Below are 23,016 nucleotides of genomic sequence, written 5' to 3' on the forward strand. Positions count from 1 at the left end.
CCAGGCCTCTAGGGAGATGAAGAATCACCACCTGTGTTGCTGATCCTTTTGGAGTCTGTGGCAGCTCGGGATCAGCAAACCGGCGAGCTTTGTTGCAGTGCCCGCAGATACAGGTAAGTGACTCCTTCACTTCAAAGGAGATTCCTTCCTGTGTCTTAGGTGTTTACCGGCCTTGTAAGGTTCCTGTATGGAGTACAGGCACGGATGTTGCAGCAGAGGAGCAGGCCAATGAGACCAGGAGCAGCAGGAGTCTTCACAGTTGCAGTCTTGTTACCCAGAGCGAAGTCAAGAGTGCCCAGATGGTTGAAGTAGAGGTGGTGTCTTGAAATGAATCTTGTCCCAAGATGAATCTAGGGACCCACCTATAGGTAAGCTCTTAAGTACGCTAAGGCAAGGGTTCGGACAATTCAGGGTATCCTCCTGGGGAGGTTGGACAGTGGAGAGGATACTTCCATTCCTTTGTCCAGTTTTGCACCAGAGCGGGAGCCAACGGCTCCCTGAGCTCGTTTGAACTGGACTATCCAGGGAGGGTACCAAATGTGTCTTTCAAGCAAACTGAGAAGTGCTGGCAAGCGCTCCCACCCGGCCCCAATACATTAAAACCTGTCTGGGGAGTGGTCACACCTCACTGTGACAGGATACCTATTGTTCTGCTTTCCCCTGCTCAAGCTTGTCTCATCAGCAGGAGGGCAGAATCGTGTCTCTGGTCCGCATCATCCTTGCTGTCAGGGTCTAGGAGACTTGTACCGGGGACACTGAGGGCCTCCTGGAGGAGCTTTACAGTGCATGGAATCATACCTATCACACCATTTACAATGTGCAGGGGGGAGTGATTCCAACAATCTTTCCACCAAACAAGACAGGGTTCGTTACAGCCAGTTTAGAGATGATCATCACGTAGTGAGCTATGGCCACTCTATGTATTGTAATTGCTGATGCACTTACATCCCAGTAAAATGGACTACGAAGGTTATAGGGGTGTCTTGCTCATGCAGGGGCACCCTCACACTTAGAACCAAGCATCCTGCCTTCAGGACTGAAAGGCCTGTTTTTGGGGTGACTTATAGGTTTTACGTGCAGTGACCGCAGATATAGGGAAGCCTATATCTTTTGTAAGTGGTGCTAGCACCAGCTTACGCAGGCTGTGATGGCAGGCCTGTAGTTACTGTTTGAGTGATCCTCCATGGGTGGCATAGTGCATGCTTCAGCCCATGGGGGACCTACAAGGTACCCACTCCCCGGTTACCTTAGTCCCATATACTAGGGACTGATAAGGGTACACCAGTGTCCAATCTGGGATGTACCTAAATATTTACCATTCCAATTTAGGGGAGAAAGCACAGAAACTGAGAGCATGATCAACAGGATCTCAGTTAGACTAGTCCGAAACAGCATAGCACCAGCTAAAAAGTGGGGCTAACCATAACAGCAGATCTTACTTTCCTACAAATCTTCAGAAGAAGGAAGTTATCGACTTCAATGGAAAACCAACATGATGATGAATCTAAGAGACCTAGTCGCACCTGTGGACAGGAGATAGGTGCTTTGATATGGGAAATGCTGCTAAGTAGTACCTGCTGGATTAAATGGCAAACTCCTCTATTATGATTATGATTTTCCCCTACAGATAGCCTAACAGGCAGGAATGGGATAAAAGGGGAACTGGGCACTTCATGGGCCTACTTTGAAGCCCCACAATTTTAAAGGCACAACTGGGTATAAGTATTGGGGTTCTGACCCTATCAAGACAGTAAGTAGTTTTCTGCTTTAGATATTGACCTAGCCCATCTCAATTGAAACCAGAGTGACTCCAAGGGCTTGCTGACTTGCCCCCTGTTCTAAAATTTTCAGGGCCATCAAACTTCCTACAACTCTGCAACAGCACCTGGCTTCTGGCATCTGTGAACCTTGCCCTGCCAAGTGATGCCATTCCAGCCCTGGGCCCTAGAAAGGTGATTTTTGCTTTCCAGAATCATCAAAATGTACGCAGTGACTACTTTGCGCCAAACAGAACTGATGCGTTGCCCAGCTGCACCGTCGCAGGAATCGATTGATGACTTCGCTTCGGCGGATTAAACAACTCAACAATGACTGACAGAGCGGCTTGACAACGTTTAAGTACCTGCATCATAAATACATTCTTCATCACCTATGTGGATCGGCACCCATGCATTGAGACTTTGATGTTGATGCTTTGCTCCATCAAAGGCACTTTCTCAGCAGGACATTTGTGAGTTTTGTAGCCGGCCTGCCCTCCATTGTGGTTGGCTTGAACTTTGTATTTGGCCCTGGTCCAGTGCGACCTCAAGTAACCCTTTAGCGCTATCAAAATCTGAGCACAATTTTTAGTTTATTCCATTAAAAATACATAACTCCTGTTCTACTATTGAGATTTTTGTTATCTTGGTCTTATTTTACTAATGAAATTATTCTCTATTTTTCTAAACCTGTATGCAGTATTTTTGTGAGGTTTTCATTGTTTGACAAATACTTTACACATTGCCTCTTTAGGTAAGCCTGACTGCTCCATGCCAAGCTACCAAAGCTTGAGCATAGTATATGTTTTAGTGTGTATCTAGCGTACCCTGACTAGGATTGTGATCCCTTCCTGGACAGGGTGCCAGCCTCTGCCAACTAGAGACTCAATTTCTAACATTGGTGATCAGCAGGGAGGATTGGACTTGTGCTTGTGCAATGCCAGATAGTAACTGATTGTTCACTACAACTCTATATTAAGACCAATTTAGGTCTTTTTCAATTCTCCCTACTTGTGTTTTTGATTTTCCTGCTAAAACCATGCCTCACTCAGAAGAAGCAGCATCTGAAGCAACGGTGCACCAGTTGTAGGATTTCTGTAAAGACTTTCAAGTGTTTACAAGGGGTTTCACTTGGAAGATGGAGCTAAAGAAGACTTTGAGAGCCTGGTCGGAGAACCAGGTAGCAGAGGATGAACATCCAGAGGAGGACCTGATTCTGTATTCCAATGTGGATTTAGGACTGCCTGTAGAAAGGGCCAATAACTTGCCAGGAGCAACAGCGGTTCCCAGAGCAGAGAGCAGTGTTTCTTCCAGGAACCTGCCCCCAGAGGAGCTGGCAGACAGGAGGGATGAAGTAAAACTAACATTGGAGCGTGTCAAGCTGTAGCAGGCACAGCAACTTGCTTTTTCTGAGAAAAAACAGGATCTGGAGGAGAGGAGACTAGCCAAGGAGGAGAGTAAGGTGTCTCATGAGCTCACTCTCAAAGACCTGGACATGAGTCCTACAAGTTGAGTCCTGTAACAGCATTGGTGGTAGCAGACCTGTTGTGTCCACTAGTGAGTTCAAAGTCCAGATTCCAAAGGATGTCATGCTTAGTTATGTTGGGGGGAATGACATAGGCAAATAGTTTGCAGTCTATGAAGTGGCTCCCAGAGTGTACAAGATCCCAGACGAGTTATGGGGTGGTAGTTTATGGAGGCATGTGCCACCGTGGGGAGGGATACACTCCTTACACTAGAGGACCAGACATGCTACACTGCTATGAAGGCCAACCTAGTCAATAAATCTGGATTGACCTCCGAGAGGTAAAGGCTCAGATCCAGGGGTAGCCACAAAATATCAACACAAAAATTCATGGACTTCTTGGATTATGCCATAAGGGCCTGCTTTGAACACAGCCCCACTTCAAAGGCACATCTGGGTATAAGTACTGGGGTTCTGAGACTACCAAGAATAGTATGCTGCTGGACCTGTGTTGAACTCTGCCAGGAGAAAAGACTGCTGTGCGACAAGGATTGACACTTTGCTACTCTGAATGAACTGCTTTCTGCTTTTTTTCTGTCTGCTGATCTCTGTCCTGCTGAGGATAAGGACTGCACCATCTCACTTATACCCAGAGTGATTCCAAGGCCTTACACCCTGTTCTGAAGACTTCCTTCAATGATGCACCAGCACCTGGATTCTGCCATTTGTGAGTCCTGCCCTGTCAAGTGGTGCCTTGGAAAGTGGTTTCTGTTATTGAGAACCGTCAAAATTAACGCAGTGATGCCTTTGTGCCAATCGGAACTGATGCATTGCCCTTCGTGGGTCGATGCAGGAACAATTTGATGACATCATCTCAACAGACTGTGTAGCTCGATGACGACTGACAGTGTGGCTCAACAATGACACAGTGCCTGCATTGTAAAGCGGTAATTCATCACCTGCACAGATCAGTGCAAATACATCTAGACTTCAACGTTGATGTTTTGCTCCATTTAAGGTACTTTCTCAGTGGGACCTCTGTGAGTCCTGTATTCGGCCTGTCCTCCATCACGGTCTGCCTGAACTATAGATCTGCCCCGGTCCAGCACGACCTCAAGTAACCCCTTAGAGCTATTGACTTCTAACCACTATTTTTGGCTTACTCTTAAAAGATTCATAACTCCAATTGTACTTATTGGATTTTGTCATTTTGATCATTTTATACTGATACAATTATTCTCTATTTTCTAAACCTGTGTGGAGTATTTTTGTGGTGTTTTCATTGTGTTAATGTGTGTCTGTTGCACAAATACTTTTCACATAGCTACTTTAGGTAAGCCTGACTGCTCTATGCCAATCTCCCAGAGGGTGAGCACAGGTTATCTTAATGTGAATGAATATAACCCTGACCTCTGCCAACTAGAGACCCAATTCCTATCAATTGCCTCAACCAATATCGAAAAAGTCTAAAAGTCTAATATTGCCCTAACTGCCCTTCCCAATTCCTACCCACAACAAAAGTTCCTCCCACCAAAGAATATGCATCAAAAGAGAGACTAGAGGGCCTCTATGCAGTTGTGGACATGTTCCAGCTCACAGCAAAGCAGCACCAGCTCCCGTAGGATGCAGTGGAGGAGGTAGTCATTGGATGATGATGAGGAGGGGAGGCAGCAGTGGTAGATCCCAACTGTCAGCAGAACTGGCGATGGTGTGGCCGGGATGGAGGCAATGGAGCCTAGCTGGAGTTACTGGGAGCAGATGCACATGCCTCTGTGTCCTCCCCCAAATTGGAAACAACCTCCAGAGTCAACCCAGTAACTTTAAGAACCAGGGAAGTTATAGTAGAACAAATGAATATTGTTTTCTTGAGAGAGCATTAACCCTACGGAGTCAAGCTAAATAATTAAATTGAAACATTACATATAAAAAAATGAATTTCATAAAGCTTAACACTGAACTGACACACCCAACAACAATTATAAGGAAACATCTATAAATCTTGCCCTTCTTATCAATTTGTCCCAACCAAAAAGGTATTGGCCACAAAGCTTTACATACAAGACATCAAAAGTAGATCTGATTTTCATTAATAAAATAAGGGATCAAAGAATAAGGTAACACATCTAATACCAATATAAAATATGCAGAAGAAATGGCTGCCATTGATTCCAAACAAATAGTTGAATCTAAAAAATACACATTATGGAATTTACAGTTATAGAATAAACGTATTGCAGCCAATATCAATTGAATAAAGGTCGAATTTTCAGCCCAGCGGTAGAATTGGTCAGGGCAAACTTATTGTGACAAATGCAATCAGAAACTGTGAGAAATCAGGACCTTGTTTGCATTGTCCCCCACTTTTTGCATCCATTTGACTACCAGGTGCTGGTTTTCTGACGTTTACTGTGCCCTGGGCCCTGCTAACCAGACCCAGGGCCTGTGTCCTTTGTAAAAAGTACATGGTAATTTGGGATAATTACAATTGGCGATGACAGACCCTTATATGTCCTTAGCATATAACAAGGCAAGAGGCATTAAATTACCTATAAATTCTTCGGACAGTGAAGTTTAGAGGCTCAGTAGATTTCGTGCACTGGAATGTGCACTACTTGTCTGCCTGGTGTCAATATACAAGGCAGCCCTGTCTTGCAGACTGTTTTAAAAATTTTATTATATGCAAATTTGTCTTTGGAATTAAAGGTACTTCCAAAGTATCAAACAACCTTATTTATACACGTCACCCCTAAGATGTCCCCCAGGTGCCCCAGGGTAGGGTCCCTTGTAACTATAAGCAGGGACATTATCAAAAATGTTTTATATGGAGATGCGATATTTAGGGGTGAGGATAACACAAGACATACGGGAGCTTACCAAAGTCAACTTTCTTAGAGTGAGGAAGGAGATTACTGCTGCTCTGCGAGGTTGGGTACATCTGCCATTAACGCTGTTCGGGCATGTGAATCTGGTGAAGATGATGATTTTACCAAAGATAACTTTTTTGTTTGATTCACTGCCCGCCATTATTTGAGAAAGACTGGTTTGAAAGACTTCAGAGTGAGATTGGCTCGTTTATGTGGGCTTCAAGAGGGTCCTGTCTTTCGTGGAAGAAGATCAGGAGGAAACTTCTGAAGGGAGGGCTAGCGGCTCCGGACTTTCAGATCTATTCATGGGCTTTTTTGTTGAAAAACTGTAGAATGTTGTTGGGTACTCCAGGGAGTTCAGTTATAGGGAAATTGTTGGCTGCGTTGCTTAGAATAGCGAATTTTAATGAGCACGGCTTTATGTATAAATTTGCTGATCCAAAATACTTCAAGAAGATTAGATTAAGAGTTTTAAGAGACCTAGTGGAGGTCTAGTTTAAAATCAGGAGGGTATTAAAAATTCCTTATTACAGCTTTATGGCCCCGATTTGGGAATCACCAGGATCCCCTTTCTGGTCTAAGGATGCCCTGGCAAAAGCATTGAGAGTGGATGGGCATCAGAGGGGGAACGATTTATTTCCGGAGGGCAAGCTGGTTCCATGGGGATATTGCGAACAGGAATGGGGTCTGAGATTCTCCAGATACAGAGCTGAGCAACGGGAAAGGAAAATTTAATTGGTCTCCACAATGATTTTGAAGAGAAGCCAATGTCAGAAACAGAGTTTAAAAAAGAAGTTGCGTTATGGTATTGGCTAATACTGGAGATGGAGGATGGTCCATTTACGTTGCCGGAGACCTTGTGGGGAGAGTGCTTGCCGGAGATTGCTACAGAAGACCAATGGCAAGTACCAATGTCTTTGCTATATAAAATAGTTAAACCTGCAAATTTAGGGAGGAACCATCTGTTTACGATACACAGGGTATATTGGTCTCCTAGAAGACTTTCGAAATTCAATCCCGGTGGTATGGTGGTGTGCCCTAAATGCAAGAGTCCTAATGAGGATGATCTTCACATGTTCGTGTATTGCCCAGCAATAAAAGAATTCTGGAAGGCTGTAAGTACGATTCTGTCGACAGGTCTTGGCCTGCAGATCAAGGTAGGCCCTGAACTTGTCATGTCTGGGAGACTGGATTTGCAAGGTAAGGGCACAGACGACAATGCTAAACTTTTGTTTTATGCTATACTGCTGGCTCGGAGAGAGATTTGTAAACATTGGGTTTCTGTGGTCTCCCCAACAGAATTGGACTGGATAAGATCTATGAGAGACATTGCCAAGTTAGATATTTTGGAAAGCGTAAAAAAAATATCGATTTTGGACTCGCTTTTTGTTATGTTTTGGGTGAAGGGGATGGTGGTAAATTCTTGATATAAGTCCTATGATTAAGCTCTCTCTTATCTCGGTTGGCTTTTAGTCCTCCCTGGTTAGGGGAAGACCTGAGGAAGGGTGGCTACGGCTTGGAGATGGTCCCTTTGTCCAACCGACTTAAGGGGCGATGCCCGGAGGAGGTGTCTGGATTCTAATTAGCGTTGCAGAATGCCCCTCCTCTATAGCAGAGTCAATATATGAGATTAACAGCCCAAGGGTGGTATCGTTGAGTGCTGGGCGGTGAGAAGGCAAATTAGGACAAAAAAAAAATTATAAGCCCTGGTGATGGAGAATTTGTAAATTTCAATTTTGGCCTTTGTAGAGAATGGCTCCATAGGCTGACGTAATATTTTACTGCAGTATAAATATTGATAGGAGCCATGTAAAAAAATATACTTCAAGGTATCGAACTGATTGTTAAAATAAGTCCAACAACTCACCACTGGTAAATGTATAAAAACTATGACAGAAATAAGTTATTAAACTTTCTTTTCTGTGAAGAAAAATCCAGCCTCGCAGCTGCTTTCTCCTGAATGGACATCCTCTGCCCAGGTGTGAAAAGCCCTGCTAATGAGACAATGGGTTTCCTGTGGGAGGAAAAGTACAAGCTGCAGAGCAGATAGCAGGAATGGGATGAGGGGTGGCTAAACTGGTCTTCAAAGGGAGAATTACACTTTAGGACTGCACTGGCTTACCCTCACTTTCTGCCACCGCAGCCACACAGGAGCCCCTGTAATTAGATTATGGAGAGGGTTGGGAAGGGAGTGTTTAAGAAAATTAGCCACAACAGTAGGCTTGGGGCCTGATCCAGCTCCACTAGAGAGACTTTCTCCATTTTGAATTTTGAGAGAATAGTGCTTTCTGGGACAAGGATATGCCACACTCTAGAGGAAGTGGTCATATACCTGGGTGGTAGCCTGCATACCATTGGTCAGGTGTGCCCCCCTGCTCGATGCTCTGGAACACTGCGTAAATATGGAAGAGCTGCATTGCTCCTCAGATCTTTTGGCTGACACTACAAGGAGAAGACAGCCTGCCCTGCTAGAATCTGAATCTGCACCCAATCGACTGGACTGCACCTGCTGTACAATATGTTATTATAGTCCTAAGGACTTTCCCTTGCTTTAAAAAGGATTAAGGAGTAGAATCTCTGCAAGTGGCATCTTTACATAGCCCACCTGCATCATCTCCACCACAAGACCCTTTTTAAGGACTTGGCCAGGTGCATTGTAGGAATTGTAATACAGAGATCCCAAGGTCCATCTAGGAGATTCCAGACACTTGGATTTGTGTTTCGGACCATTTTGAACACTCAAGAGGAACTTCAGGAAGAAGTTCCAGAAGTTTGGAGCAACTTTGGGAAAAAGATCCATAAGGTGATCGACTCAACATCAAGATTCAAGCCTGCTATCGTCAACTGCGACCTGGCCTGGATTTCAGTTTTGTCCTGCTGAAAGCTATGGAGCTCCAGGCTTCCAGGATTTGACCTAGGCCTCGCAAAGAAGCAAACTGATGATGTTGCATCAAAATTGGATGCTGGAGGGGAGCGCTCAACATCAAGAGAATATCCTCCAGAAAAGTTCCTAAGTCCGATGATGAAATTTTCTCCAAAGACTCTCACTTTGTGTATCCGGCCAGGGCTCCATCGCAGTTTGCCTCCATTTTTAACTTTCTCCCGGTCAAGTGCGACCAGATGTTTCAAAGTGGCTCTATACAGTTTTAAGCACTAGAAAGTGTTTATTCTTTAAAAATTCATTTCTAATGTTCTAAATATTGGATTTTTGTCATTTTGGTGTCTATTTGTTCATAAAAGTATATTTTATTTTTATAAATTGGTGTTGGATTTTTATTGTGTGCTGTGTCTTACTTATTTAATGTATTGATGTTATTAAATGGTTTACACACCTGTCTCCTAGGTTATGCCAGCCTGCTTTTTGACAGCTACCAAGGGTTGAGTAACGGAATTATTTATTGAAACCTTTAGAGCCCTCTTATTGTATTTGTGGCCTTATTACTAGTGGTAAGTCACTACTAACTGCTAATAATACACTTTCCAATAGAAGTAAAGTTTCTGTTCAATAAATGTCAAAGTTAGTGAATGATTGGGGTAAATTGCAATAGGACGAAGAAACTGACACAAACAGGAGTACTACTAGAGCTGTAGAAGGAAAAAAACTTGTGAGAAAACATGCAGGCAGGCAAATCATACACCGCTTAGATAGGCTAAGATATCAGCCCACGGTCCAAGTATTTGTATAAGTGACATAATGTGCAGCAATTGCACCAAACACTTATGATATGGTAGCAAATAACACAGACTCAACCAACTGATGAGGAATTTCAAATCTTGTGGCTCTTGAGAAACCCAATTTTGTGGTCACAGCAAATTGAAGTATACAGTTGTACATTGTACAGTTTGACTTGCGGTATACTTCAATTTGCTGTGATCACAAATTCTGGTTTCATAGTAAAAACTAAACAGACACTTTGTGTATAAAAATAAAAACAATCTCTCATTAATGTATAAAGCATATATGTAGCACAATTAATAGTATTCTTGGTTTGCAACATTAATGGTAGCATGCTGGCATCGGGTCAGCATGCAGCTGCGGAAGCTGTAATGGACAACTTATTATCTTACTTTAACGCCAATAGCCCTGCTCTTCTCTGACTTTCTTTCAATTATACCCTGACTCCAAAGAGGCACATGAATAACAATAATAATAATATGTCACACACACGTCACATATAACTGTGGATATCAAGTCTGCTGTAAGTAGACAGTGCACAGCAGTACATGGAAAGGAAAGGGGCTATATATTTTATTTGGCATGTTCATCACAGAATATTCCACCTGCCAAACTCTAAATCAGGCGCTAAGTCCCACTTTACTCCATGGCCTCGCCCTCTACCACAAATATTTTAAACAAATACCTTCACAAACTAGTGAGGAAAGTTACTTTACTGCAAGGTAAGTTAGAGGGAGTAATCTAGGTAGATGTTTAGCTATAGAATAGTGAACAGTCAGTGATCATAATGTGCTAAGCTTTTGCTTAGTCAGCCATCGTAGCTGACGAAGGATGAAAAGGAAACATTGGAAAAAGCATCAATCTGTCATAGAAGGCATGAAATAAACACACATGAATCCAGAGAAATGTGGCACATGTCAAGAATGGATTTTTCGTTTTTTGTGTGATTGCTGGGACAAAACTTATGAAAGATTAATTGAGTGAAGAACTAGTTGGAGGTGACTAATTAAGCATTGGGAAAGACACCTTGTTTTCAGTTTTTAATACATAAAAAAAGTGTAATGCTGCATTACCTGAAGGAGACACAGATTGCACATCCAACACTCCATTGCTGAATTGAACTATCCTAACGTTAGGTCTTAGGTGGTGAAATGCCATGTGGGGCAATCTGATAAATGATGATGGGTGGGATATCTGTCTCACTTAACAAATGCAGTATATCTAATTTGTCAATAAGCAAGCAGTGTGACATACCACCACCCTCCCATCCCACTGCTGGGACTCCTCCCCCTCCAACCCCCTACTGGGCACCCTCCATTGCACTGCAACTGCCTCTGCCAGTCTTGGCCCTGGTGGTTTTGTGGCCAGAAAAAATATTCCACATTGTAGATACCAGTTTCACAACCTAAGTAATTAATAATATTTTGGAACAAATATCTTCTTTTGAAACTGGCCCTTTGGGAGGTTTGTTGGTTGGCATTTTATAAAATGTCAAGCGAACCAACATATTTTTGTAATGGAAGGACAGTACTAGGATCTTTGTTGGCAAATACAATACTTTCCTGCCATACTGCACTGTAGTAGAAACTGCTGGCATACTGTATAAATGAATGACGATACAAAAGTGGATGATGGACGGAGCATTGGAGCAAATCAAACACTCACCCCCAGTCAAGTGACATGGCCCTATGCAAATCAGTCTGACCCTGTGCCTCAGATCTGTTGACTGGGTGTGAGTGTTTCATTGGTTCAGATGCTTCATCCATCACCACCCCCTTTTGTACTGCTTTGTTCACCATAAGTTGGCAGGGTATGCTCAGACGTGAGTCCCTTGCTCACTTTGCCACTGGATTCAAGCAAGCCGGGCTGAAGACGGCTGAAATGCCAGAAACCGGTCCTCGGAAGCTTGTTTCCGGTCCAGGCAAGGCATGGCTTGGCAGTTCAGGCTGGACTGTTCCAATGAGGTACAGGGTCAGACTGATTTGCATATGGCCATGTCTGAACTGGGGTGGCAGAGTGGACTAAAGAATGGTGATGGATTAAACCCAGATCTGTTGACTGGGTGTGAGTGTTTGATTGGTTCAGATGCTCTGTCCATCACCACTCCCTTTTGTACCGCTTTGTTTGCCATAAGTTGGCAGGGTATGCTCAGACGTGAGTCCCTTGCTCACTTTGCCACTGGATTCAAGCAAGCCGGGCTGAAGACGGCTGAAATGCCAGAAACCGGTCCTCAGAAGCTTGTTTCCAGTCCAGGGAAGGCATGGCTTGGCAGTTCGGGCTGGACTGTTCCCATGAGGTACAGGGTCAGGCTGATTTGCATATGGGCTTGTCCGAACTGGGGTGGCAGAGTGGACTAAAGAATGGTGGTGGATTAAACCCAGATCTGTTGACTGGGTGTGAGTGTTTGTTTGGTTCAGATGCTCCGTCCATCACCACCCCCTTTTGTACCGTATAAATGAATGACAACACAACAATGAGGGGGTTCATCATCATGGCTACACTCTTGTTTTAACTGTTTGAGCATGAGCAAAAAAGCCTTCTTAAAAAATGCATGGTGAATATGAACAAACTTTACTTGGGCAAGCAATCTTCACAATATCATAAATCTGGTCACTTAGTTTTACAGTACTACAAGACATTTAAGGTGAGTCGGAATGCTTACTAAAACAGCAGAGGAGCACTACAGACAGAAGGAAGTCAGCTACAGAAACATGAAATATAAAAAAGGATAATACAATGATATCAAGAATTTAACAAACAGATGAGGAGTTGAAAAAAAGGAGACTTAATAAAAAATGTACAAGGAAAAATTATTGTACTAGTCGGAAGAGGTAAAAGTTAGGGAAATAATAATAACAGGATTTACTGGGGCCAGCATAACCATCTGCCATGGCCTCAGCGCTGGTAGTGGTGGTTTCACTTGCAGGGGCAGCACCTTCACTCTGCTGTGATGCCCGCTTGACCTTGGGTGCAGATGTAAGAAATAAAGATACAAAATAGATTAGTGGTATATTTAACTTATAATAAATATTTTGGCAGGCAGACACAGTAGCACTGTATTTTTCTAAATCAGATGGCCTATTGCCCTATTCCTAATTTCCTAAACGTAAGCCCTATTCCTAATTTCCTCAACTACATTTTGAACTACTAATGCATGCAACAAATGGTCTTTGCTTCTTCACCCCCTTTGATGGACCAACTGAGTCTCCCTTTTCAATGCATACTACATATCACTGGGAGATTGGGACTGTATGAGTTACATAAAAAAGACACAGAGAACACTAACTCCTTGTTATACTACTATCTTGGGGGCCCATTACGATGTCGTGCGGATTGTCCCCGCCAGGCTGGCGGGGGCAATCCGCCTGACATCCACTCCCGAATGCTTTTCCACCTCTGTCGCCTTGCGGCGGGGCGGATACAAATTAATATGGTGGCGGTGTCTCATAGACACCGCCAGCCATATTAGTATGGGCAAAATCGGATGCCTCTCCGTGGCGGCGATGCCACCACGGAAAGGCATGCGGTCTTCACTCTGGGGGCCCCCTGCGGGCCCCCAGAGTGAAGGAGGGGTTGGGGGTGCACACAGGGGTTACCTATGGTACCCTCCAGCATTTGCATAAACAAATTTGTTTATGCAAATGCGCAGATTCATTTTTAACATTGTGGTGGGTTGTGCAGTGAGCACCGCCCGCCACAATGTTAAAAATGGGGGATGCGCCTGCCACTGTGGCGGGCGCATCCTAATGCAGACATCAGGACCCCCGCTCTTAAGGCGGGTGGTCCTGTTTTCCGCAAAGGTGATTAATGGGGCCCTTATGTTATGTTATGTTATGTTATGTTATGTTATGTTATGTTATTTTATTTTATAAAGCGCACAGATGCCGCAGCCAAGAGGCGTCCCGGCGCTTAGGAAATGGTAAAAAACACAACACGGAAATTAATAAAACCAGAGAGAAGGACTAAACAGTAGAAAACAAGAAGGTCTTCAAGGCCTTTCTGAACGGGAGCAGATCAGAAATGGAGCGAAGAGAGGCAGGCAGGGAGTTCCAGAGAGCTGCCGCCATCACAGAGAAAGAGCGTCCGCCCATCCTTGCTTTTTTAAAACGTGACACTACAGCAAGGTTTGTCCCTGAGGATCGAAGGACTCTGGAAGGCACATAATGACAAATTAATTGTGACAAAATGGGGGGAGAAGCTAGCTTCAGGATTTTAAAAGTTAAACAAAGGGCTTTAAATTTGATTCTTTGCCCGACGGGCAGCCAGTGAAGATCCTGGATAGTACGGCGTACAGAAACAAACTTCGGAAGGCCAACCAACATCCTGGCGGCCGCATTTTGCTTCCACTGAAGGCAAACTAATTCTGCTTGATTGGCGCCCAGGAACAAGGAGCTGGCATAGTCTAGTCTAGCCAAGACCATGGCCTGGACAATGATCTGTCTCGTGTCAGCATCGAAAAACTTAAAAATAGGTCGCAAACACCACAGGGCACCGAAACAAGTACCGGCAACCCGTTTAGTGTGGGCGGTGAATGAAAGTTTGTCATCCAACCACACACCAAGGTTCCTGACTTCAGCCACTGGGGTGGGAACAGGGCCCAATTCAGATGGCCACCACTGATCGCCCCAAAGCTCGCTTTCCCTACCAAAAATAATAACCTCGGTTTTAGAGGCATTCAGTTGGAGGCGATTGTTCGCCATCCAGCCCGCCACAGCTTTTAACGCGGACTGAAAAGTGGCAGCATCCATGTTGGACTCTCCATTAAGTGCCACCGCCAGCTGCGTGTCATCGGCGTATGACACCATGGAGAGACCAAAACTATGGGCAACCTCAGCCAACGGTTGAACATATAAATTAAATAAGGTAGGGCTTAGGGCCGACCCCTGCGGGACACCCTGCGAGATCGGGCGAGGAGCAGAAACAAAAGGGGGAGTGGATACTTTAAAAGTTCGATCAGTAAGGAAAGATCGAAACCACTCGAGCGCTCTCTCTCCAACTCCGGCCTCCTCAAGGCGATGGAGGAGGATCTGATGGGACACCGTGTCAAATGCGGCACTTAGATCCAATAGGATCAGTGCCGCCGTTTGACCTTGGTCCAACATCTTCCTGATGTTCTCCACCACCGCTAGAAGAGCCGTTTCAGTACTGTGACCCGCACGGAACCCATTTTGCGAGTTATCCAGTATTTTCGCTTCCTGCAGATGGAGTGACAGGATGCGATTAGCATGAGATTCTGCTAATTTCGCTAGCCAAGGAAGCAGGGAAATCGGCCGATAGTGTTCCGATTTAGTGGGATCAAGGGCCGGTTTTTTAAGAATAGGAATGATGGTAGCCTGCTTCCAAGCACTAGGCACACAGCCGGTGTTAAAAGACAGCTCAATGAGACTGTGCATGACCGGATAGCAGCACTCAGCAATTTCCTGGAATTGAATGGGTCTCATGGGGTCATCAGGTGAGCCGGATTTAACCTTCATTGTCAAGGCTTTAAACTCCTCTAGAGTAGGGCTGAGAATAGTCAGCAGTGGTATGGAGGCCTTAGGTACGATGTTATTCTCCTGGATGGTAAGCTGGGAGAATGACCTATAAATGGCCTCGACTTTTTCAATAAAGAATGACGCCAAATCCTCACAGTACTCTAGGGAGGCTACCAGAGTAGTAGATTGATTTTGTTTACTTGTAAGGTCCTTACAGACCCTAAAGATAACTTTTGTGGGATTGGAACTGTTTTTTATCTCCCGAGAGTAAAAGGCCGCTCTGGCAAAGCAGATGGCCCGGTGGTAAACTCTCGTGCAGGCCCTATAGGCGGACTTGAGGTCCGCGTCGTAGGTTTTGCGCCATGCACGTTCAGCTTTTTTACAGGTAGATTTGAGCAGTCTAAGAGATTCATCATACCATGGGCTGGAAGGGCTAGATCTAGTCTTGCTCCACCTAGCTGGTATTAACACATCTAGGGAGTGATTAAGCCACTCACAGAAGTTTTCGTACCCAAGAAAGACCTCCGAGGGAGGTTGTGGATGATGTTCCATCAACAACTGATGGAAATGTTCAAAATTAAGTTTTCTCCAAGGGCGCTTAAAAAGACCCGGAGTATTATTACTATGAGAGGAAGTAGGGATGGTGACATGGGCTTCAATCAGACAATGGTCTGTCCAGGCCATAGGCCTAGGCAGAAGCACAAGAATGTTGGTAGCAAAATTCGTCAGAACGGGATCTAACAAATGACCGCCGATATGGGTCGGTAATTGCACCAGTTGATTTATTTGGAAGGCTTCAAGATCAGCCAGCAAACTGGACACCGAATTAGAGAGGGGAGCATCCATGTGTAAATTAAGGTCGCCGATAATCGTGAAGTTGGCTGATTTCAGAATCAAAGAGGAGACAACCTCTAAAAGACTATGGCGAAAGGCGCCCTCAGGGCCGGGTGGCCTATAGATTAATAATCCCGATAAAGTAAAATGGGGATTAACTGAGATGTTAAATACGCGCTCTCACACCCAGCTATGGTGATGTGCTTCCAAACACATGAATAGCAGGATTTTAGCGCAAGTGCGATACCTCCACCTCTAGCAGTACGGTGTAGGGAATGCATGGTGTATCCCGGGGGGAGGGCTAGATTTATAACAGCCATAGATTGGTCATGCAACCTTAGTGTCAGGACCGAGGAATCTGTATCACTTCTTAAATAATCAGCACAAGCAAGCACAGATGAGTACAAGTAGGTAGCACTGAGCACCTGGCTAGGTCAAGCTGGACCAGAAATTATTCATAACATTAATGTAACTTACCTCTGAGTGTGAGCAGCATGCTATTTAAAAAACAAAAATTAGCATTTTTAGAAAAGACAAAATATTTACTCACTAAGCATCACAACATTGACACCCAGCAGGTTGATCAGGTCCTGTTCCCGATATATTTGGTCCACCCAGCAGTGCATCAGTTGCTGTGTGCTGTGCAACAGTGCATGCACCAGCACAATCTCCCCCAAAGCAGGCTTAGCTCTCAGGAGGCGTACCCTCTTCCAGGCCCGTCACCTGCTGTCAGCATGGAGGGAGGTGGTTTTGCACAAAAAAAAGTGTGGCCACCTTCACCTCTGTAAAAAACAGTTGGGCTAAACACCTGAGTGACGGGCCGCTGACCGGGTGTGTGAAGCCTTGCACTGGTGCCTCCGGTTGCTGCCTGTTCTGCCATGGGGCTGGGTGAAAAAAAACTGTAGGACAAAATAAAGCAGAAATGAAGAACTGAAGGAAGTGGAACACAAGAAAGAAATGAAAAACAAAAATAGAAACAAAACGTTATGAAAAAAATTTAAAAAGACAAAAACATAAAATACATACACAGAAAGACACACACAGATAAAACATAAGTAAATTAGGTATGATGAGTCGAATTGGGTGAGAATGAAAACAGAATAAAGTACATTGAAAAGTGCCCCGCACCATGCACAGAATAGCAGAGAAAGCAGGTAAAACACAATAGCCATGCCCATGCGCACAGTGCAGTGCCATTCCCTCTGATTTTCAGCATGAAATGCACTATCGGTGTAAACAAAAGCACAAAGAGCTGAACGAGTATCTTCCCACCCATTCGGAGAGTTCCATGAAATCTTATTGGATATATAAAAACTGTCTTAATTGAAGAACAGAAAGCAAACCAATTAGTGGAAAAAGATATTGTGCTGATTTTCATTTAAAAAAAAATACTAAAATCACGGACACCTTTCAGTGGTTTAGAATTAATTTGCTTTCAGATGAAGACCAATGACATTCTGTTAATTGTAGCACTAAACATTGTTTCCATCAACGGAAATGCACATAACCTTTGAGAATAAGCATATCTTTCAAAGTGTAAATACAATTACTTTGTCTAATCCATTATAAAACACTGAATCAAATATGAATCTATTCCTAAAATTGTGAACTTCAGAAGTGTCATATACATACCTACTGTAACCAGTGGAGTAGCATCTTTAAGGAAGCTTTTTTTAATCAGCTAATTCCTCAGCCTAAAATTTCACTGCAAGAGTACTTAAAATACTTATGCCAGATATGAGATTGATAGAGTTGAATGAATGAATAAAAAGAAAACAGGCATAGAAGCCTGGCAGCTAGTGAAAAAGGAAGATGCATGAGCTTCTCAAAATGTGTGTGAGTCTTACCCCGGACAAGATGACAAACCACTTTGCTGTGAGGGGCATGCTATTGCAGATCTAAAGGTTAGTGTTTAATCCAGAGGCTATTCCTTATCTAGATTAGACTTGTGTTCTCAAAGAAACCAGTAAGTGAGTAATAATTTATTTGGTTCAATTGATTAAAATTGTTACAAAAGAAGAAAGAATTCCGTAAAAAGCTCAATTAAAATGGCATTCATATGGACACCGTTCTTGTTGAAATATCCGAACCATGTATCAAATATAGTAGCAAAGTGTTACCAGTGTTTCAAAAATGATACACTTTATGACAGACATAGATCAAAGAACATATCTTGAATCCGCTATTCATTTCCATTTATACATGGCAAAATGTCTTATTGTGTGCATCCCTTGGGTTGTAGATAATTGTGATTAGTATCTCAGAAAGGGCTGCATACTACTTGATTTAGTCTTAGGAACTTTCATGAAAATTCTCTTTATCTCATCAAGGAAAGTGGCTCATGCTTTAATAAGAGACGAGCTGCATATTTATGCTGATGCTGGGCAACTTTGATGTTCATTTTTTTTTTCCTGGAATTAATCTGGCTTTATAATTTGTGTGATACTCCATAATTTTATGGAACGTAACCTGTTAAAAGTCTTTGGCTTACAGCAATGTATTTCCAAAATCTTGTCTGTACTGCCGAAGTTTCGGTGGAGAAGAGTTGGTCTTTTGCTTCACCACAGGTGCATATGCCATTATTTTGAAACACTGGTTTCATTAAAATATCTCATACTTAAAAAAAAGGCAAATGCATAAAAAGGACTCCAAGGTTTCCTCTCTTGTGTGCCATAGCCTACACAAGTTGGCCCTACCAAGTGACTTCCATCTTTCATACACAGCCTGATTTATCATTCTACCGTTTTGTGAGCCCCTAATAGCGATTCATAGCGAATCGCTATTAAGGACTCGCAAAACGGGATTCATGTAGAAATTGCATAAAGAAATGCGATTCCTACATAATCCTTATTTGCGATTAGCAAATTGCTAATCGCAAATAAGGAATAACTCGCCATTCATTCCTATGGGCCAAAAGGCCAAAGGACACCCTGTAGCACCCCTCAAATGAAATTTTACACAGGTGTTGCCCACACACATGTCCAAAGGACATGTGTGTGTGTAACATGCAACTCAGAAAAATGCATTTAAAAGCATGAGTTGAGTTTTCGCAATTTACCGCGAGGTCTGACCTCGGGGTAAATTGCGGCCAGAAATTGCGAATTCGCAAAACAAAATCGGATGATGAATTGCATTTAAGGAATCTCAAATAGAGATTCCTTAAATGTAATTCCTCGCAAAATTGTGAGATCGCAATTAGCGATTTTTGCATTTGGGATGATGAATCCCAAATGCAAAAATCGCACTCGCAAAGGGCCAGATTCTCAGAATCTGGCCCTTTGCGAGCTGATATCGGCTTCATGAATAAGGCTGTTAGTTCTTTAATTAGGAGTACCATGTGATTTGCATGGAGGAAGTGCTTGAGCATGTTCAGATATGGCTGGATCTCAGTTTTACTTCCTGTATGATTTTGATATGTGTTGTAAATGGCATTTTCTGCAGGGTCACCCCCAACCTTTTTACCTTCCTTCTCCCATTTTCGCTGAATTTGTTGTTGCCAGCTTTAGGACTCTAGGCACTATACCACTGCCTACCAGCGCTAAAGGGCATGCACTCTCTGCTTAAACCAGGGTAACATTTGCTTATCCACAACTGACATATTTAGCTTACTTATATGTCCCTAGTAAAGTGCACTGCATGTGCCCAGGGCATGTTCATTAAATGCTACTGGTGAGCATGTAGAACTGATTAACCACCCACTTTAGTAGCCCTTTGAACATGTCTATGGCCTGTCACTGCAGAGCTGTGTGTGCAGTTTTAAACAGGCATATCGACCTGGCAAGTTAATGCTCTTGCCAGGGCCAAACCTTCCTTTTTATTACATATAAGTCATCCCTAAGGTTAAGCTTGGAAAGCCAAAGGGGAGTGTTTTTAAAAAGTAGGACATGCACAATTACGGTATACATGTCCTAGTAGTGAAAACATTTTAAACTTTGAGATTATCCCATTATATTTTATAAGTGTGCTTTCAAATTGGGAAGAGATTGGACCCCCAGGTTTTGTGTCTCCGGAATCGCAATTTAAAATCACAACTCATGGGGTAGTCAGATTTTAAATTGTAATTTTGAAAATCCCACTTTTAGAAAGTTAGAGAATTAATGTGTTCCTGGTGGAATTATTTATATTCTAATCAGCAAGACAATACATTGTAAGTAGTGTGTAATAAATCCTGATTTACTCATGCGGTTGCTCTGCGTGGAAAATGATTTCTTCTTACCAACTAAAAAAAACCTCCACTTGATTTGAAATATTAGTGCATATGGTATCTTGGAACCTTGTGCAAGATTGATTATTTGACAAGCTTTTTCCCCTCCAACACGGGGTTCTGATGATAGTCTTGTGGACCTTTTGAAAAATATAGAACGAAAATTATCTGCAGATTTCTAAATCTGTAAGGTTAAAAGGATGTTGCGTCTCTTGAGATCACTGGATTTATTACACACTACGAAATTTACAGGCATTGTGGTTTGGCATTAGTGTTGCATTAATATATTGTCATGTCCATGCTTGTAATATAATATTGATTTAAATTCTACAAAAATATATTTTTGCTAAAAACAATACGCTACTAATTGATTTTGTGAATGCTTCTTGGATGGTTTGCTGTTGGATCATTACAGTGACCAATATATTGTCTTGCTGATTAGAACATAAATAAATCATCCAAGAACAAACATGTTCATTCTCTAACTGTTTTACCTAGTTCCCTGGGGGAAGATTGGCTTGCCCTCTTGTTCAAAGAACGTTTAGAAAGTCAGGATGTTCCTACTTTAGCCATTTGGTGCCTTATGACAACACTGAATACTCACCTTGGGTGGGTGATAGCTGGGCTTTGTGCATTCCCTCTAGACAGCCACAAACAAAGGGAGCCTAGGTGTGAATTGATGGGCCATCCACAACCTGATAGGTCATCCTGGGCAGGATGGGAGGGAGCAGCTGGACATTGCCTCACACTTACACCTGAATAGGCAGTGTCCTTCTTCCACACAAAGAGCTGCATGCCCCCATGTAGTGAGTCTTGAGCCAGGGCAGGAACAGCAGGGCCCCTGTGCACTTCAATGGCATATCTTTGAAGTGTATCCCACTTCAAAGGTCCAACTGGATATATATACTGGACCTCAGACACCTCAACCTCAGTACACATCTGGACATCTGGATACTTTGCCAGGAGGAAGGACTGCTGTGCTGCGCAAGGACTGCCACTCAGCTGGGATGCTATTTCGCTGGACTCCTGTTTTGCTGTGCTGACCTGTTGCCCTCTGCCCTCTTGCCTGGGAGTAAGAAGGACTGGACGTGCATCTTTCCAACCCAGTACCAAAGTGTCTCCAAGGTCTTGGTGGTTTGCCTCCTGTTCGAAGTCTTAGGGACATCAAATACTTCCTACTCACTCATGCTCTGCTGTTGATAATTCAGCCACATTGTCCAAGGAACTGTATGCTTGTTTTATGTGTCTTCTCTTTCCTTTTGGTCATGGTCAGGGGGTTACTCTTTAACAGAAGAGACATGTAGCAGCTGAGAAAAGCAAAAACACTCCGTTCGCCGTGCTGCCTGAGTGAGGGCAACACAAAATGGCGGTGAGACACAAAATGGTGCCTGACTACTGGACGAAGTCAGAAACCGAAGAACCTCAGACCCTCCTTTTGCCATTACTCAGGCAAGACATAAAGGGCTCAAGTTAGTCTGAGTCGATGTCAATGGCCAGGAGGTCATCAAATTGTTGCTGTAACATCATTCTAATGTTCTCTGTTTTCTGTGACACAGGCTTTGGGACACACATAGTGGCACAAAGACCACAGATGGCAGGGCCACACTGTACACAGAGACAACAAGAGAAAATGATGGCCAAGACCATTCCAAGGAAAGTTCGTATCTTCCATCCCCATGTGGACAGTAGTTCCCAAAATCATCCAATCACAGACCAATCTCCTGTGTCCTGATGTATAGACTCGGAGATGATATGCAACTTAGAGATAGCTTGGTATACCGTAGGGGCATTATCAGGAATGTAAATGCAGCAACTAGACCCGATCAATTTACAGACTCCTCCACGATCTGCAAGGACAATGTCTAGAACCATTTGGTTCTGCAAAATCATAAGGAGACCTGCCTGAAGTTCGGCTTTCAGATTACTCAAGGCTCCAGAAGTTACATTTATGGTAGGCTCAACAACACGAACTACTTGTCTGATGTCTCTGCTATTGGCCATTGGGCCCCAGAAAGGAAGTAACCCTCTGATAAAGTCACCTCCTTCTTGTCCTGCTGTGTCTCTCGAATCAATAACCCCTCTGCCATATCTCTTACTATGATGACCTGAAGGAGCAGTATATATTTGAGGAAGAAGAAAAGCCACATAGCAAGTTCCTGAAAAGTAGGTAGGAAGCCAAGTATAGGCTCTATTGTGGCATATAAAATATGTGCCTTGTGATGGCACTAACGGTGAAGAAATCTGAGGCGAATAGACATAAGTATGGGAACAGACATTCTTCTCCTGTTGATTTTTAACATTCTGACCATTAATCTGTAGACAGAAATTACCTCAATGAGGTATAGTCCAAATTGGTGAGGATCTCCTTCTCCTAGCCTTATCTGTAAGGCTAGTAACATAACGGGTTACATTCCAGCCATCATGTGCTCTTTTCTCATCCATGGGAATCTTACTAATCTCAGCAATTCTAGCCATGGCCACTATTCCCTTTATCAAAGAACTGTGACTAAAATCTGCTCCACCATCATATGGACTACCAGGAGGATATCGTAGTTGGTTCTGATAAACATTAGAAAACATACCAAATAGGCCCAAGCGGAGCCTTCATAGGAAAACGGAAGGACTAAATATGGCATCCCTCTCTCTGTATTATGGGGCATAAGCCCACTGACCGAACAATCAGTGGTGTTCATTACCAGTTAATGATGACGCAATAACTGAATAAATGAATTATTAAAGTAT

This window comes from Lissotriton vulgaris, chromosome 8, assembly GCF_964263255.1.
Source record: "Lissotriton vulgaris chromosome 8, aLisVul1.2, whole genome shotgun sequence".
In the NCBI taxonomy this organism is placed as follows: domain Eukaryota; kingdom Metazoa; phylum Chordata; class Amphibia; order Caudata; family Salamandridae; genus Lissotriton; species Lissotriton vulgaris.